General features: G+C 35.4%; 1 protein-coding gene and 1 non-coding gene across 6 annotated transcripts in view; both read left to right on the forward strand.

Annotated features, from left to right (window-relative positions):
* The window catches only part of MARCHF1 (membrane associated ring-CH-type finger 1), an 883,830-nt gene that overhangs the window by 623,308 nt on the left and 240,607 nt on the right, over window positions 1–19,915 (forward strand). The window lies entirely within an intron of this gene.
* Window positions 19,078–19,241, forward strand: LOC135277880 (U1 spliceosomal RNA). The gene has a single exon (XR_010345455.1). It is a non-coding gene; the product is annotated as a U1 spliceosomal RNA (small nuclear RNA).

Below are 19,915 nucleotides of genomic sequence, written 5' to 3' on the forward strand. Positions count from 1 at the left end.
ATAGTGTTTTTTGTATTTTTAGTAAAGATGAGGTTTCACCAAGTTGGCTGCAAACAATTTTATAGTTATACTAGAAGAGTTTTAAAAAATATCTTACTTACTGGCATCTAGAATGTATAGTATTTGCAATTAATTTCATCACTTTATAGGTTTATTTTTGACTGATCCTGCTTAATATTTAGGATATTGTATATTAAAAATTAAGTAAATGAAGGTAATTTATGTATTCAAATATAAGGAGATATAATTTCAGTTTTTGTTCCTTAATTTCTTCTTAAATACAATTGATGACAGGAAGCTTTGTGGAAGTCTTATATGTATAATATTCTAATATAGCATTCTGGTTGTGATAGCTAAAAATGCATGCTGTGTATTGTCCTAAGGAAATCTGAGGGTAGAAGGAGAGTGTCATGAGTAATTATTATTTAGAGACAACAGACCAGGATAATAAAGTAGTTTGGCAGAATTGAGGCAAGACATTGACTAAGATACAAAGAAATTGAAATCAAAGTCTGAGGGTTGAGTCAATATTTTTGAGTTGAGACAAATAATGGGTTTGAATTTCATCTCCTCCACCCATTACCTCTATGATGGGTAGTATAAGGGTTATTTTTCACTCTGGGTCTTGGATTCTCCTTTGAGGGAACCACTGAAAGTATCATAGTGGCAAGTGTATGAGCTGAGAAATCAGCTTGACCATGTTCAAGACTCAAATTTACCAATGATCAGTCATGTAAATTCAAGCAGTGATAAGTCTATAATTCCTAAATCCACAAAGCTCTAAAATTGTAATGACTTTTGTAGCTTATTTAACTACAATACCCTACCTCTTCTGAGGAGACATGAACCATATATAATCTTTACGTATCCCACTTAGTGTAAAGGGTTCTGTGTTTCACTGGTAGCATTGCCCTATCCCCTGTTATACAGTCTATAGCTCATTATCTTATTACTTTCTAAAAGCAAATAAATAACAAAAGTTTTAACTTCCAAAGCTCATTTGGTTTCAAAATTTAGGTTTTTTGTTGTTGTGATTGTCGTTCTGAGCTGGAGTCTCCCTGTGTCGCCTAGGCCAATAGTGGTGTAATCTCTGCTTACTGCAACCCCCGCCTCCCGGATTCATACAATTCTTCTGTGTAGGTCTGCCAAATAGCTGGGATTACAGGTATGCGCCACCATACCTGACTGATTTTTGTATTTTCAGTAGAGACAGAGTTTCAACATTTTGGCCAGGCTGGTCTTGCACTCCTGGCCTCAGGTGATCCACCCGCCAGGCGATCACTTTGGGATCCACTTCCCAAAGTGCTGGGATTACAGGTGTGAGCCACCGTGCTCAGTCAGTTTCAAAAGTTTTGAATCAGACACTGTGGACTTACACCTAATATCTGTAAACCTCAGCTTCTGAAACTACCTGAATGTATTAGTCAGAGTTTCTCCAGAGAAATAGAATCAATATGTATATATGTGTGTGTATACTTGTATATATATATATATAAAGAGATTTATAGATATAAGTATATATTATATAGAGATATAGATGAAGAGATTTCACATATTGGTTAATGCTGTTATGGAGGTTGAGAAGTCCCAGGTTCTGGGAACTCAAGCTGGGACTCAAGAAAGCCCATGCTGATGGTGTAGATTCCCACCTAGGGTCAGAAGGCTTGAGAACCAGGAGCACCAAAGGCAGAAGATGTGAGCTCACGTATTCAGGCAGAGCTAATTCAACTTCCCTGCACCTTTTCATTCTATTCAGACCCTCAACAAATTAAATGATATCCACCCACACTGGGGAGAGTCGTCTGCTATACTCAGTCCACCAATTCAAATTCTGTTTTCTTCGGGAAACTCCCTTGCAGACACACTCAGAAATAATGTTTAACTAGCTAACTAGGCATCCCATGGCCCAGTAAAGTCTACACACAAAATTAACATCACGCTGAGTTACTAAGTTGTTGTGAATATAAAATGATATAATCCATGTAAACCACAGGGCCTACTAAACAGTAAGGATTAGATCAATCTGAATTATTACTTTTATAGTAAAGCTTTCTCAGTACCCAGGCCTGCCTACCTTTTTCTAAGCTTTACTTTAATATGTAATTCAATGAAATTCCTTTTTCCTCTCAACATACATTTTCAGCCAAGGCATCAGAAATTTGATTCTATTGCTCCCCATTTCCATCCTGCTCTCCATTTCTCCATTTTGGTCTCTCTCCTTCCTCCCTACCTCTCCCCCTCCCCCCTCTCTCTCCCCCCTCCCCTGTCCTCCCCCTCCCCCTCTCCCCTCCTCTTCCCCCCTCCCCCTCCCTCCTTCCTTCTTTCCTTCATTCCTTCCTTCCTTCTCCCTCTCTCTTTCCATTCTTTTCCTTTTCACTATGTTGCTGGCCTCAAACTCTTGGGTTCAAGCAATCCCACCTCCTCAGCCTGCCAAGTAGCTGGGACTATAGGTGCACACTACAGTGTCCACCCAGCAGTTTCGGTTTTCTTAAGACAAAATATTTAGGAACTTTTATTTTGGCAATTAGAGTATCACCAAAATAGCATGTTTAGCGGCACTAAAAATCTTAAAACTAGGCCTATCTGAAGTGTAAATGATAATGTTATAATTTATACTTCAGATAGCAACAGTTTATAAAATTAGAACAAATTAGAGTTTAAAAAATTAGACCAGAGTTTGTAAAATTAGACAAAACACATCCTGAGTGTTTTAAAAACTCAGGCAGCAGCTCCAGATATGACTCAATGAAAAGCTCAAGGTCTCATCTGTAGTATACTGGTGAGGAAAAATAGGCAAAAACTGACAGGTTTTCATTATGATCACCTTTTACTGCAGTGGAATTTCTTAAGCTAACCCAGATTTAACAACAACAACAACAAGTACCTCTCAAGAACAGCAATATTTACCACCAGCCGCTCCCTGGCATTGATGGAAGCACCTGAGTCACTATTGCTTAAAGGTTTATTCAAGCTGTTTTAGTGGTTTTTAGTCTGCTTTGTAGAAGGTGGATGGAGGAGAATGGCTTCAAAGTGATGTCTTGACTGTGGATGAAATTATTTTAAAATTCTCATTAATTCGTATTTATATTCTACTAAACTAGCAGAAAGTATTAATGACATTTATTAAAACATTAGCACTCCACATTTATCAAAAAAAAAAAAAAATGTGGGGCTGGGCATGGTGGCTGACTCCTGCAATCCCAGCACTTTGGGAGGCCAAGGTGGGCGGATCACAAGGTCAGGAGATCAGATCGAGACCATCCTGAACATGATGAAACCCCCATCTCTACTAAAAATAGAAAAAATTAGCCAGGTGTGGTGGCACGCACCTGTAGTCCCAGCTACCCAAGAGGCTGAGGCAGGAGAATCGCTTGAACCTGGGAGGCAGAGACTGCAGTGAGCTGAGATCAGCCACTGCACTCCAGCAGCCTTGGCAACAGAGTGAGACTCTGTCTCAAAAAAAAATTAAATAAGTTACAAAAAAATAAAAAATAACAATCAAAACTTTACTTAATTATTCTTAACTTTAAGTTTAAACAGCACTCTCAGTGATTGCTTTTAGGATGAGAACAATTATAATTTTAAACTTAGAAAAATGTGTTACATCATCATGGAAATTACTGTCATATGAATGAAGTGTGGAAGAATTTCAGGAAGCAACTAGCAAGAACTGCTAGTTCTTAACCCAAGAAGTGGCCGACTAGAGAGGAAGAGATAGATTCACTCACGGACTTTCTTGCTTAGGTCCCAGTGAAGCAGTAGAACCCGACTATTTTTAGGTAGAAGTTTGTATTTGTTACTTTGTAAAAGAAGGGAAAAACAGACATCATGGGAAAATTACGAATATTTCTGGGCATTCTAAAATTTATCTGTGATTCATAATTTTTAAAAACTATTATTGAGTTACAGGTTGTGGAGAATACCATTATCATTCTGAGCTTAACATGGCTAAAGAACTTAAATCAGCCCAAAGTGCAGGCATCCATGGATTTATACATTGAACTTCCCTTATTTTTCTCCTCTTTCCCTTTATTTTGTATAACAGCAATTTCATTTATCTACATCAAGGATAGAGTCCAAATTTACAAGGGCAATCCTAGAGGCTTGTTTATTGTTGGGCCCCTGGTGTCTGTCTTTCTCAGTTGTATCTTGGTGGTCAAGAATTCAAACTGTCAGTGTCTCCCAATCTGATGACATTTGCTTAGAACTTTTCAAATAGCACCATTTACAGGATACAGTACCAACAAAGATTCCAAGACAGAAAAAAAAAGTTTTGTGGACGTTACTGAATCTGAAAGATCATAGTATAAGAGGATAAACCTCATTAAAATTAAAAATCTATAGTATTTCTTCTGTTTCTTCATTATTTAGATGATACAACTCAGTTTTTAACATTTTAAATTTTGTTTTTATTTAAAAATATTTTTAGTTTGACTCAAAGCTGGCCACATAAATATCATATTCATGTGTATACTTGACTTGTATACATATGTATAAATACATGTATATGTATAAAATATACATGATATATGTTATAAAAAAGGAAAGTAAACAAAAGAAATTCTATCTTTTACACACAATAATACCCTCAGCAGATACTATTTGCCTTATGCAGTTCTGGCTTTTAATACAAATTGTGACCTTTTCCTCTGACTTTTTCTGAAATCATGGAGGACTTCATGATAGAAGAGGGTGAACCAAATAGCAATTTAACATTTTCAGTTCTTGTGGAAATTTTCTCTTACCAAAGAGATGAGCAGAAATGGTATTTATGACTAAGATGCTATTTTGAAATAAATAGAAGAAGTGTGAAATATTATAGATGCCATTATAAAATGCAAATGTCACAGCAGAGTGGATTAGAAGTTGAGGTCTCAGCTGGATTTTTTTCAAACCTCTTGCTTTGTAAAGATAAATTCTGGTAAAATGTTTTTCTTCTTACTATTAGTAAGCCACTTATATCCCACAGCTATGCTAGTTGTACACAAATCATCACCCTTGTTTAAAGTTTCCCAGAGAATATTTATTAATTGACCTAATAGTAGCAAAACGTTTTAAAGTTTAAAATCGTGTGTTGATTGTTTTCTACAGGGTAGGATTAAATAAAATAAGAGAGGGAAGGTGGAATGAAAGCTGAGAATCAATTGCAAAGATGCAAGAGGTGGGGAAAGAGGCAAAAGGAGGAAAGAGAGGACCTGCCGTTTGCGATGAGGTGTTAGAGATGGTGCTGGCGTTTGAAACCCCAGTTCTGTATGAAATAGATGAGACAGTCTCATCTGACGACCACCCAAGCAATATATCTTATTTCCTCCTCAAATACTAACCTGGACTTAAAATGCATTTCCAGGCTGGGCGCTGTGGCTCACACCTGTAATCCCAGCACTTTGGGAGGCTGAGACAGGCAGATACCTTGAGCTCAGGCATTCAAAACCAGCCTGGCCAATGTGGTTAAACCCCGCCTCTACTAAAAATACAAAAATTAGCTGGGCATGGTGACAGGCGCCTGTAGTTCCAGCTACTCAGGAGATGGAGGTTACAGTGAGCCGAGACACCACCACTGCACTCCAGACTGGTTGACAAAGCAAGATTCTGTCTCAAAAAATAAAATACAATAAAAATAAAATACAATGCATTTTCATGTGTCCTTCCCCTTACGTTACTATTTCCAGAACCCAGGTCTCATTTGTACTCATTTTACCTATGCAATTTCTGACTCTTAAAAAACACTCTTGTTAACTAATATGAAAGTTCAAAAACATTCATTGAAAAGGCATTTTAATTGATACTTACATTTAAAATTATATTTTAGCAGCGCCATATCAAATTCAGGCTGCAGAACTTTCACTAAACTAGGTCAAGCTGGGGCCGGCCTGCCAATTGTGTGCTTGAATCAGAAATGCTTATCTAGGAAAGCCAGGTAGTTACCACGAAGAACGGACGTTCCAGACAGCATGTGATTAGTGAAATGGACATTTCATTTGTTATGAGCAGAAGTTGTTATTGGGTTTTGGTTGGCTGGTGCTTTTGTTGCAATTACATTTCCTAGTTGGAGATAAACTAATGTCACTTAGTATCTGCATGTAAGTAATTGTTTTCTCTCAAAATATTGTGTCACAAAATAGCACAACAGAAAGGTAGCAGTGCATGAAATGTGTGTAGGAGTGAGGCAAGAGAACTCAAAGTAAGAACCTGATTTATACAATGATTACCCAGATAGCTGTGACCAATCACGAAAGAGCTAATTCTGTAATTCAGAAGCAAGTCTAAAAAAATACTGTTAGCAAAGTGTTAAACCTTTACATATAACAATTTTATAATAAAAGTAATTAACACTTCTTGGAGAAAACAGAAAAAAAGTATAAGAGGCAAAAGAAAAAACAAGCAAAAAAACCTATGATTTTAATACCCAGAGTTAATGATGTACCACTGTATTTGGGAGTATATTTCACTCCACTCTTTGGTATATGTGTATTTTTATTTAGTGAAAATAATTGTGTATGTGACGTATTATTCTTTACATTGAAACGCTTCTTTTACATTGAAAAACGCTTCTTTACATTGAAACAAGCGTTTTTATAAGTTCATCATAAATTTTCATTAGCATTACGTTAACAGCAAAACATGTATTAAATGGATGTGCCAAATATTATTTAACAATGCCCTTTTTAAGTATATTTGAATTACCTCTAGTTTGTCACTTCTACAGACATATTTGGGCATATGAATTCTTCTGGTAATTGTGAATTATTTTCTTAAACTAAATTTCTACAAATAAAATTATAAGACAATAAACATGATGAAGATTGTAAAAGCCTCTTGTATTTAGTAGTACGTTGCTTCCAAAATAGCAGTTTACATACTTGTAGAAAGAGTATGAATACTAATTCCAAATGTATGTCTATATACACAGTATATACACATTTGACCAAAGGTTATAATTCATTTTGCATTTCTTTTTATCAGTGATAAATTTTAAAAATGCTTTTAGCCACTCATCTTTTCTCATAGTAAATTGTTTATACATTTACCTATTTTACTACTGGAGACTTTTGTGCTCATCTTCACCGATTTTATAAGTATTTTACAAAGTAACCCCTTTGTGAAAGCTTCAGCAAATATTATGCTATGTTTTTATCCCGTTATTATTTTGTTTAGGATTTTTGACAAACTGAATTTTCTGTTATTTATTTTGCATATTTTATCTGATACTATTTTGTCACATCTTTAATTTTAAGCTTAGCAATTTTTCTTTGATCCTAGGATTTGTTAAGTATACATTTTTTTGTTTCTGCTACATTTTGTAGTATGTTTTTTTTTTTTTTTTCACATTTATCTCTCTATTCCATCTGGAATGTAGTTGGTTGAGCAATGTTTCATTAGTCAGGAATTTTTTTTCTATCATGAGTGATCACAGTTTTGGACCAAGGTCGGCAGGTTTATTGGTCCATAAAAGTGAGAAGGGAAACTTTGTACTTGGGGATAAGAGTAGCTGCGACTGGATGCCATCAGGATGCTCTTCCCATCTCTTTTCCTTGCCTGCTGGTTTCTTTTTCTCCTTAAGCTTGGGAAGTGGTGACCAGCCATTCATATTTTCACAGCTTTTTCACCTGAAAGTAAACCCCTCCCCACTAACATATTTTTGAGAAAGGATGTCAGTTGTCACAGCATGGTTTGCTTAACCCCATTGGCCAAGGTGAAAGATGGGTACCAGTATTAGCAGCCCCCACTGAAGCCACATGGCTAGAGTGGGAGGGAAGTAATTTGTCTGAAAGGGTAAGATTCCTGCAATTAACAAGAAAAGAAAAGAAGTTGGGTGGAAAGAAAGGGATTGGCTCTGAGATGACAGTCTTTGAGATGAGCCTTTCCTTCAATGTTCAGTTTGACTTTGTTTCCTTGTTTGAGATTTATGAGGGTTCCTAATCATGCTCCCATTCCTCTCATTAGTCCCTCTTACCCAGAATATAGAACCAACTGAGAAATAAAAGAGTGACATCATACAGATGGTGATTAGCACATTGATTGTACTGCTTATAATGCTACTTGGGAGAAAACAGCATGTTTATTTCTCAACAATTGAGTTCTTATTGTGAAACTTCTAAATTAAACCTGCACCTTCATACTTCAGGCCTGCACTTAGTAAGAGCAGAACTCCTCCTTGATAAGCTTAATACATAGACCAAAAGAAAATCTAAGCATCCTCCAAAGAACAGGAAGATCCAAGTGTCGAGGACATCTTTCCTGAGATAATGGATAGAATTGAAACTAGAATTAGGATCTCTGGAGAATCAAAATGTCCAATGCGTTGACAAAAGAAGAAGAATCCTTGAGTCCTAACCCCCCAAAAAAATGAGGTAGAGTGTTTTGGCAAGGTAAGAGAAGAACAAGAACAAGGGGAGAGGGGTTTCTGCAGCTCAGGCTACTGTTTGTGTAGATATTGTGACTATTTCAATCCACACCACTGATCATTTTTATTTTATCATGTCACAGCAACTAATGTGGCGGCATGGAATACATCAACGTCTGCATTTTTAAAGTGGCAATGTGGTAGAATGACTTCAAATCCGTGTCTTCTACAACATAAGGAAAATTTGGAGCCTAATGGCATATCTTTGGAGCCTGACGTTCTCACATGTTTACTTTCATTTAGGAAAATCAAATTGCAATTTAACATTTAACACTTTGTTATTTTTCATGCTGCCGCTTCTGTGCAATAGGAAAAGCTACATTTAATGTTTGGGGCTCAAAAGTGTCATGGCAAATTTTGTTTTGCTACCACTTTGGTTTTGAGTTTAAAGTTTTTTGCATTCATGTATTTTAAAACCCATTTTTAAATCTTGTATTGACTATAAATTTGTTGAATCTTAAAACGTGTGGATACATATATATATGTATCATATGTACAGAATTCTGTCTTGCCTTCATGGATTACGCAGGTAGCTAATATATCTGAGCCATTATCCAAAGCTGAAAAATATAAGCTATTTAAAAGCATCTTAGAAATGCATAACTTTATTATAGTCTCATTTCAAAATTGTAATCATTGAAATTTTTTAAATGGTTCTGTTTTTTTAAGTGAGGAATGTGAATCACCGGAGACTAAGAACAATGGGAGTTGCACGTGTGGATAGAGAGATGTCTAAAAGGGAATGTCTTGAAAAATGGTGAGGTGCAAGTGAAGTCATTTCTACAATTTTATGATTCTAATGTACCCACTAGTAGGCATTAGCACAAATTTTGGCTCTCTACACAATGGATGATTGACTCAGCTTGCAGGGAATGTCATTTCACTGCAGCTTTAGGTCTCTCAGAGATAAAACTTCTTGTATTTGGTCCTTCATTGGTCTCACAGAGGTGACAAACAGGAAACTTTTAAATCCATTGATTTAGGCTAGTGACTCTGCTTAATATAGGGTTTACTTATAGACCACTGACTCTTCTTCCACATATTTTCATATTCTTGTAGTTCAATATTTCTGTTGAACAGTGGTTTATACACTTTCATGTGCATCAGAATCCCTCGGTAAGTCTGTTAAAAGTATCACTTGTCCCCAGCCCAAGAGTCTTTGAGGACATCTGGGATGGAGCCTGGGAATTTGCATTTCTGTGAAGTTCCCAGATGGTATTAATGCTGGTTTGAGAACTACACTTAGAAAGCCGGTGCTGTAGGAAATTGGATGTGGCTCAAAAATGGATGCATTTGATGTTCTTGCTTTTTAAAAGTTTCAGTATTTGGTTCTAAAATGAACCATATCTCTAGATAGTGGCTGCTTATTGTGAAAATGTGAGAGACTTGTGGAAATATGGTTTTATTAGCAAGTGAAGATGTCTATGAGTAGTCTTGTGGTACTTCTATAATGACAGTTCTTTAGACAGATCATTTCACTGTGATCTTTTTGACTCAAGAGCTGCTTCTCAAGAATTATTTTTTCTCAGTCAAGAGTGAAACTTAAACATTGCATTGTTTAGAAAAGAAAGGGTATACTGGGAAAAATAAATAAATAAAAACATGCCTGCCATGTCACATGTCTTAAGAAGCAAGCTCTTTGAAGCAGCTGTTGTTTCAGCTGCAGAAGTCAGAAATTCAGTGCTTGCTTTACAAGTGATTTCAAGCAATTCTTCTGAGATGGTCATATTTGTGTAACTTTAAGAATATACCTATGTAGAAATATTTTGCCAAGGTATACTCTTGACTTGCTATTGGGATCAAACACTGTATTTTGTTTTGTTTTTTTTTTTCTCTCCAAATCCACATGGAATTGAAATAGAAAGATGCAAAAGACAATTACAGTGAGAAAAAAAATAATTGATTTCAGCTCTAGGTAAAAATCCCTACTACCTTTTCTATCAGTGTCATAATCTCAAGTGGGCACTATGCTTGAGCTATGTACATAATATTACATGAAAGAATATATACTTGCAAAGCTAAAGCATTTAATTAAAATGTAAAGTTTAAAGATATCTATGGATTTAGGATAGTGAATGAGTCTGCTCTTTAATAATACGTTTTACAGCCGGGCAGTGGCTCATGCCTGTAATCCCAGTCCCACTTTGGGAGGCCAAGGTGGGCAGATCATCTGAGGTCAGGAGTTCAAGACCAGCCTTGCCAATATGGTGAAACCCTGTCTTTACTAAAAATACAAAATTAGCCGGGCATGGTGGCGTGTACCTGTAATCCCAGCTACTCAAGAGGCTAAGGCAGGAGCATCACTTGATCCTGGGAGGTGGAAGCTGCAGTGAGTCGAGATCAGGCCACTACACTCCAGCCTGGGCAAAAAGAGTGAAACTCTGCCTCAAAATAATAATATGTTTTACATTGAGACAATATTATTTTAAAATAATCACAAATAACTTCCCAATGATGTATATAACCATGTGAACTACTCCTTCCAGAAATTCCAACCAGTGTATTTTAGCAAGAATTCAACAGATTTAAATGTTTAGGGAGTCAGAGGAAACACTTTAAGATGAGGTTTGATAAGGGTAAGTCAGTGAATGAGTATGTCCTTTATCACTTGAGTGTGCCATCAGAAGTCGTTTCTGCTACGTGAAAGAAAAGTTCTAAATCACCATTAGAATGGTCAGGATAATGACTCTCTGTAACATAACATTGACTGTGATTAAAATAAAGCGCCTAGATACCTTTGACTGATCTATGCTTAGCATTCTCACTACAGAAAAGAACAACATTGTGTTATCTATCTTTCTTTTATAAATGCAACAAGACCCTGGTAGCAATATGTGCAAAGTTATAGAGTACAAGCCCTGGGCCAAACAAGTGAAATTTTGGTCAGTGATTTTCTCCCAAGAATTGAACATGTCTAATGTATGTTCAAAGTGATCTTTGCTTTCCAATTTCATATATTTTCTCTCTGATACAGAAAACCTCTTAAAAAGTCTTCTGTAAAAAAACACTGAAGTTGCAACAAAAGCTGTTTGAGGTTTCAAAAGGAAATGTTTACTTTTGTAAAATACACAAATAGCCATAGTAATCTAAAAATACAGAAATTCAACATACTAATGAATTAAAATTATAAAAGCAGTAAATTATAGTCTTTTGAAATGTGCTTGACTTTTATTACCATATCACTTTAATATTTATGAGTGTCTACTTCGTACCTAGTAGAGATATCCACATTAGCAATTTAAAGCAAAAAAATATATAGGCTCAACTTTTTGGTTTAGTGGGGAAAAAACACAGATAGAGCAACAATGTGTCACAGCTTTGATACCGTAGAGACTCTGGCAGGTTGAGGGTGCATTTCTCCTACTAAGAATGTCACCACTAAGAATGGTGGCATTCTTAACTTTCCTAGGGAAAGATTCAGGGGAAAAGTTCAGAGAAACTTGAAGGTAACATGTTGAATTGAATGAGAAGTCTATCGAAACTCTGCAAACAACTAACATTGATGCTTCAACCTGAATTTTTTATTAAAAAAATAAAAATTTTTTATTGCCTGAAATAGGATTGTCAAATCTGTAAGTCAGAGATTTCCTGAATCAGAGGTCTAAGCAGCATTTAGCGCTCCTTCCACCTAACAACTGAAATTTTCAAAGTAAAAATTTCTCTCTTGGGTAAAAAAAATAAACACCCCAACTAATAAACAATATACTCAATACTTACTAGAAATTTTACAAAGAAGTTATACATGTGACAACATGGATGAAACGCGAAACTTAAGGTTGCATGAAGCAAGGCAGATACACAAATATGTTTTTTGTTATTCTATTTGTATGAAATTTTAAAACAAGCAAAATTAGTGGAAGATGATGGAAGTCTCACTAGTAGTTACTTCTTAGGAAGAGGAATGGACTGGGAAGGGGAAATAGAGTCATATTAGGGTGGGGAAAATGTTGCACATTTTAATCTGGGTGCACAGATGGTGTATAGGAATGTAAAATTTCATTTTGCTTTATACTTAAGATCAGAGCACATTATTGATGTTATGATATACCTTAATAAAAATATAGTAAAAACAGATCACTCTATGGAATTCAAAGTGTTTCCATAGCACAGTTCAGAGTATTTACACATAGAGTATTCTAAATAGAACCAAAATCAGTGTTTACTTAAAGAATTTCAGAAAACTTGTAGGTAGATGGGTTTAGGGATAATATTTTTTCAAGAACTGGTGCATAAAACATTACAGTCTGTCCTTATATTGGCTTTTGGATGATTTATAACACTATATTTGAGATCCTTCTATGATCATAAATTTAGGGATTTTCTGTGACTAAAAACAGAACATTTAGGATTCATTCTTTCTAAGTTATTGGTCAAAAGAATAGCTAAAGTACACAGTTTTGAGTTTGTATGGGTAGAGGAATGGTGTCATTAATCAATAAAGGGCAGTCTTTCTTCTTCCTCCAATTCCCAAATGCCATCATGATGGCATCACAAATTCTTTAAGAATTTCCAAAAGAAAGAATGTTAAAGTTAGAGACAGTTTTCTGTGAATGCCAGTTATAGACATGAAGAGACTTAGTACTTTGTGTTCTTCCCCATGAGTATTTCAGTTCATGGTAGTCTACGGGATTTAAGATAGTAGACAGGATTTAAGAGGAAAATAATTGACTTTAGAGACTCCTTGAACTTCTCAGTTATTATCTATTTATTTGCTAATGTGAGAGTTGGCCTCGTCCCCTGGAGTCTAGAGACGCTAACAACATCTTGCCCAGTATCTTTTCCCTGATGGAATTTTACAATGATTTTTCCCTTTAAAAGGTTTTCAATTTCCTCTTATAATGATTCTTGATGTTCTGTACAGTCCGAAGACTTTCTTTTTGAACAATCAGTTTGAAAAGTAAAGTGTGACATAATAATTTTCTAAAGCCTCTGTACCAAATAATACTTTGTTGCTTATTGCTTAAATATAGTGAAAAGGAAGTCAAATATATTTCATTATAGAGTATACTGTATAATTATGTTTATGTATCTTTTTATTGCCATCAGAATTCTCTGTGTTTAAATATACAGAGAGGAGATGGGAGGGAGCTACTTTAAGTAACTCTTAAAAGCTATTAACTTTGATTTCATATATTATAGTAAAAAGGAAATACTGTTTGGCATTATGCATTAGGTATTTTAATATCATAGAGTAGCCAAGCAAAAAGGATAACAAGTGTGCCACTTAAATGAGGGAAAATACTGATTATAATTAATAATATATAATTAAATGTTTAGAATAAAAATCATACAAAATTCAGGTTAAAACTATTACGTTTCCTTTTTCTGATTTTTATTTTAGATTCAAGGAGTACACGTATGGGTTTGAGTACACTGTGTGAGGCTGAAATTTGGTGTACGGATAATCCCATCACCCTGATATTAAGCATAGTAACCAAGAGCTAGTTTTAAACGCCTTGTTCCCAACCCTAGTAGTTCCCGGTTTCTGTTGTTGCCGTCTATTATGTCTATGAGTACTCATTGTTTAGCTTCTACTTATACATGAGAAAATGCAGTATTTGGTTTTCTGTTCCTGCATTAATTCACTTAACATCATGGCCTCCAGCTGCATACGTATTACTGCAAAGAACATTATTTCATTCCTTTTATGGTTGCATACTATTCCATGGTGTATATGTACCACATTTGCTTTATCTAGTCCACCACTTACGGGCAGCTAGGTTGATTCCATGTCTTTGTTGTAGTAAATAGTGCTGTGATGAACATAGGAGTGCGTGAGTCTTTTTGGTTGAATGATTTGTTTTCTTTTGGGTATGTATGTAAATTAGTTCAGTTATTGTGGATAGCAGTCTGGACCATTCAACTGAGAAATCCTATTACTGGATATATTACATTTCCTTATTGAATTCTTCATCATTAAAGAAACAAATAACGGTAACTGTCTAATATTTAAGCCCTATAAATATATCATATGTTTAGAAGAAATTATCTTTTCTCCAGAATCTGGTTGAGAACTGTCAAATATTTGTAGGTGTGTATATGTGTATATTTGTTTTTTATTGTCTCAGATGACTTAAGCTTATATGTCTTTTTATATGTTAGTTCACACGTGACATTTTTAGCAAAAACAAATGTATTTAAATTATTCATGCCTTTCAAGTATTGTAAGACATAATATTAACTTTTTAAATGGTATGCTAAATACTTTTTGCAAGCTTGCTATAATAGATACATTCTTCTATGCATAAAACTTGAAACTTGAGGAACATCTAGATACAATGCCTTGCCAGAATTGTAAGAAATTTATTTATTAAGAATTTCTTTGAAGACAACTTTAGATGAATGCTGGCCTATAGAGTCTCTGTGATAAAGAAAATGCTCTGTCTGCTCTATGCAAATACAGAGCTGCTAGCCACATGCAGCTATTGAACACTGGAAATGTAGCTAGTACATATAAGAAACTAAATTTTATTTTACTTAATTTTTATTCATTTAAATTTAAATAGCCTTGTGTGGTTACTCATTATCATTTTTACCAGTGCAGCTTTAGATTCAGAAAACATCAAGTATTGTGAAGGCCAAAATACCTACCTGACAACACCATGAGAAGACTAAACGAGCTAACATTGTAAATATGCATAGACAGTGCCAGGCATGCACTAGAACTTGTACACAAGCAACTTTTTTCCCTTTTCTTCTCATAGCTCAATATATACCCGTTACTTCTGCTCTTAGGGATGTGCCGACTCTTTGTACTACTTTTTATAGCCTTTTTTCCATGCCCTTGTTATGTTCTTTTATTTTTTTATTTTATTTTTTTTTTTTTTGAGACGGAGTTTCGCTCTTGTACCCAGGCTGGAGTGCAATGGTGTGATCTCGGCTCACTGCAACCTCCGCCTCCTGGGTTCAGGCAATTCTCCTGCCTCAGCCTTCCGAGTAGCTGGGATTACAGGCACGCGCCACCGTGCCCAGCTAATTTTTTTGTATTTTTAGTAGAGACAGGGTTTCACCATGTTGACCAGGATGGTCTCGATCTCTTGACCTCGTGATCCACTGGCCTCGGCCTCCCAAAGTGCTGGGATTACAGGCGTGAGCCACCGCGCCCGGCCTTGTTATGTTCTTTTAGAACTCTCTCTCTCCTTGCTATCACTGTCTTTCTTTGTTTCACCGAGTATTCCATCCACTGCACTGTATTTTCTTACTTTCATTTCTATTTTTCAACTCTTGCGTTTTCTCTTTCCGTTCATGATGGGAGAGGCTACTTAGCAAGTCCTTCTCTTTCCCAGAATGCTCTATCTTGAGTGTAAGTGTGACTTGGGAATGAATTTGCCTGATTAGAATTTGGCACTGAATGGAGAGAGAATAAATTTGCCCTGAAAACTTGTAAATATAACCTGGGTCTGCAAAAACCCTTCAAAATGAGAATCAAATTTAAAATGACATTATGTTGATAGTGCTCTTTGTCTTAGTCTGCTAAGACTTCCATAACAAAATGCCATCAGTTGGGTAGCTTAAACAAAAATAATTTTTGTTTCTTTTCTAATGACTACACAATCTAAAATCAGGGTTCCGGCACAGTTGTTTTCTGATAAAGCTTCTCTTCCTGGCTTTTAGACAGTCGTCTCCTTGCTTTATCCTCAAAATGGCTCTTCCTCTGTATGCTGGAGAGAAGAGAGACAGAGACACTTCTCTTTCTTTCTCTTTTTATAAGGCCACTGATCCTATTGGATCAGGTTTCCATACTTATGATCTCATTTAACCTTAATTATTTCCCTAAAGTCTTATCTCCAAATATAGTCACACTGGGGATTAGGGTTTTCACCTATGAATGTGAGGAAGACACAATTCGGTAGCACCCCCAAGTGCAGATATGCATCCTGTCTCGAAGAGTGTAAATTTAACAGTGGCCTTTAAAGACTTCTGAATTGAAGGTCTAAGAAACATGAGCTTAGAGTTGAAAATTACAGACACACAAACACAAATACACAAGCTCTAATATGAGTGTGAGCAGAAAACAAGAGAAAAGAAACAGTAGACTTAGACTCAAAAATACTTAAGATGTTGAAATTATTAGGCATAGAATACTGAATAACAATAACATATTATAAAAAATAGAGAGTATAAATTAGGGATAAATAAGAATGGATTTTCTAAAAGACCAACATACTTGGAAAGAATCAAATGAAACATTATAAATAAAAATAATAAGTGAAATTTAAAAATAGACAAAGAATGGATTAAATGCAGCTCAAAAAGTTAGTGAACTGAAGTATTAAACCAAATATCCAAATTGCAGTACATAGAAAAAAAAATGTAAATGATAAAAAAGTTGTTAATTAAAACTAAGAATAACATGAACATGTCTAACATATACCAATCTATCTTGAGTTCTAGAAGGAAATAACAGAGAGAAAGGAAATCTAGCAGTACTTGAAGAGATAATATTTGACAACTTCAAGAATTGTTGAAAATACCAAGTCCATATCAAGAAGCCCGAAATATCTCACATGGAAAAACCACACACACACACACACACACACACACACAGACACACGCATACACACAGACACACACACATACACACACCCCATATTTACACTGAGAGTATGTAATATCAAAGACAGAAAAATCTTTAAAAGTATTCACAGAGAAAAGACAGATCACTTAGGAAGGACTACCTACTTCTTGATAGCAAGAACAAAGCCGGAGAGCAATATAAATATATATTCAAAATAGGAGGGAAAAAAACCCATATAACTCAGCAAATGTGAAATGCAGCCCAAGAATAAAATGAAATAAAAAGAAAGAGGGAAAAACTCAAAATTTACCGGAGTTTATTACCTACAGACCATTCTGATAAAAAATTTTAAGGGATGTCTCTGATTGTTGAAAATTAATTCTAAGTAGAAAGTTTGAGATACAAGAAATTAATAAAAATTAAAATAATGATATCCATACTTATTTTGGGGGTCAAGAATATGTAGATCCAACATATTAAACAAAGCTGGCATATGAATTGTAAGATGCAGTCAGATCTAAAGCACTCATATATAATTCAGGACAAGGTAAGTATATTGATATACTGCATTTGTCATTAAGCATGCAAGTTAAAAGCTATATAATTACTAAAACTAAGCCTAATGAATATAATTACCAAAGTAGTGAAAAGAAAACATTAGAATAAGGGCCACTGCACTCCAGCCTGGGTGACAGACCGAGGCTCCATCTCAAAAAAAAAAAAAAAAAGTTTCAATTTTCTAGAATTATGAACAGAAAAATGATGGGGAGAAGTCCAAAATATCATCATTGATATGAATGCATTATATTCACCAATTAAAAAAGAAAAAATGCCAGACTGAATGAAATAATAAATATAGTGTTGTGCTTTTTAAAATACGTAAAGAAAAAACTACTTCTCTGTTCTTCCTCTGCTCCTGAAAAAAAAAAAACAAATCAAACTGATGTATCTATAATAATAACACATGAATTAGACATCATGCCAAAATTAATTGCTAGAGAGAAAGCCTGACTACATACTGATAAAAGTTTCAATTCTCTACAAACTATTAGCCAGGCGTGGTGGCACATGCCTGTAATCCCAGGTTCTCGGGAGGCAGAGGCAGGAGAATTGCTTGAACCTGCGAGGCAGAGGTTGCAGTTAGCCGTGATGGTGTCACTGCACTCCAGCCTGGGTGACAGAGCAAGGCTCTGTCTCAAAAAAAAAGTTTTAGTTTTCTAGAAGTATATGATAATTACATACTTACATATTCATGTACAATTGACCCTTGAACAACACAAGTTGGAACTTCCTGGGTTCACTTAAATGCAGATTTTCTTTTGCTTCTGCCCCCTCTTGAGACAGCAAAACCAGCTCCTCTTCTCGCTCCTCTTCCTCCGCCTGCTCAGTGTGAAGATGAGGATAAAGGATAAAGACATTTATGATGATCCACTTCCATTTAATGAATAGTAAATGTATTTCCTCTTTCTCGGGATTTTCTTAATAACATTTTATCTAGCTTACTTTATTGTAAGATACCATATATAAAACATATAATGTGAATAATATGTGTTAATCAACTGTTTATATTACTTGTAAGGCTTCCAGTCAACAGTAGGCTATTGTTAAATTTTGGGGGAGTCAAAAATTATACATAAATTTTTAACTGCATGGTGGGGAGTCAGTGCCTCAACTGTCACATTGTTCAAAGGTCAACGGTACATTAAATAGCTTTCAAAATTAGACATTATTGCATGAAGTAATTTATAAATCCCCATTATAATGGAAAATGTTTAACACATTTCTGCCAGGAAATAACAGTTCAAGAGAAAAAAATAAATTAACAAAAATATGAACACTGTAACAAAATTCCATACATTTCCATACAAATAAAAATTATTTAGAAAATATCTTATCTCCATACATTCCATTCATTTCCATACAAATAAAAATTATTTAGAAAATATCTTTAAGATGTCTGGAAATTAATCCAACCAGTGATACGCAGCATCTATGCAGCATGTTATAAATTTGTGCTGACAGACACTGAAAGAAGACTAAATGTGATTGGTTAGGATAAGTCAGTTTCACAAATTGACTTTTTATGAATTTGATTTATAGGTACAATTCAATTCCAATCAACAGAGATTTTCCTTAAAAATGTTAAACTGAGTCTGTTCTTACCTGGCAGGGGAGATACCATGATCGCAAAGGTGATTTTCCCGTGGCTGGGTTTATCCGTTGCCCTCAGGGTGTGCTGACCCCTGAGATTTCCCCAAATTCGGGAAACTCAACTGCATAATTTGTGGTAGTGGGGGACTGTGTTCACGCTTTCCCCTGATATTTTGTAGTGTCAAAAGTAAACTATACACAACGGGCTACCCTCAGTTTCTGCAAGTTTGTAGCATGGAGGGCATGGTAAGTATTCTTCTTACAGTCAAAAGGTTGAGAAACAGAAAGTAACCTTTTACCACGCTTTCCCTGGTACTCTCCTGCTCATCTTTCTGGAGATAAAAATTGTCAATGCATACAGCCAACCTCTGAATAACTCTTTGTGCAATGTACCATCCCAGGCCTTGCAGTCCCGCCTACAAGGGGAAATGGAGTTTGTGTGTTTCCCTACCTCCCAGTCCACTCCAAAGAGCCAACAAGACGTCCTCCCAACACCTCCCACCTTCTCCAAACTAAGCTCCTCAAAGACTGTGGTGGTTTTCAGCGCTTCCTAACCACTCTCAGTCTCTCCCCACCAAAAAAATGTTAAACTGAATCTAAAATGTATATAGAAGGAAAGTAGGTACAGATTGGAAATAGAACAAGATGGGGAGGCATTATTCCAAGTACTGATTTGTTCTACTTCTCAATTTTGGTGGGGGATTTTTAAATGTTTGTTTTATTATTTTTAATCCAAAAAATATATTTATATACATTTTATGTTCGTGTGTTCTATTTCACAATGAAATTTTTTAAAAACCTCATATAAGTCTGAGGCTCACATCTGCAGAATCAGCAGGTAA

This window comes from Aotus nancymaae, unplaced genomic scaffold (assembly GCF_030222135.1).
Source record: "Aotus nancymaae isolate 86718 unplaced genomic scaffold, 86718_ANA_hifiasm-v0.15.2.pri h1tg000033l, whole genome shotgun sequence".
Taxonomy (NCBI): domain Eukaryota; kingdom Metazoa; phylum Chordata; class Mammalia; order Primates; family Aotidae; genus Aotus; species Aotus nancymaae.